Source organism: Stegastes partitus, unplaced genomic scaffold, assembly GCF_000690725.1.
Source record: "Stegastes partitus isolate 25-593 unplaced genomic scaffold, Stegastes_partitus-1.0.2 Scaffold10, whole genome shotgun sequence".
Classification (NCBI taxonomy): Eukaryota; Metazoa; Chordata; class Actinopteri; family Pomacentridae; genus Stegastes; species Stegastes partitus.
The window spans coordinates 1,722,757-1,723,097 of NW_007577741.1; positions in this window are offsets into that span (position 1 = coordinate 1,722,757).

Sequence of the window (341 nt, forward strand, 5' to 3'; positions counted from 1 at the left end):
TATTTAAACCCAGAAAGATTGGAAGTAACTTTAAGAGGGACTTAATATGTTCCTGTTTATTCCTCCTGTTTGCCAGAGGTTGCGCAGTAAACATCTCCAGCTCCATTCACTTAAAAAAAAATAATGATTATAATGTTGTGAAAACACTTGATGCGATGATGCGCGCAGTCGAACATCGTGGTGCACCGTGCGTCGACACACGCGCGCACACGCACCTCCCCTCCTTCCTGCATCACTGCCTGCACGTTCACGTAATACTCCCGTGAATAAGCTGACTTGTTGGAAATGCTGGAGGATCTCTGTGAGAGCACGCTGCCCGCAACACCAGTGGAAGCATCCAA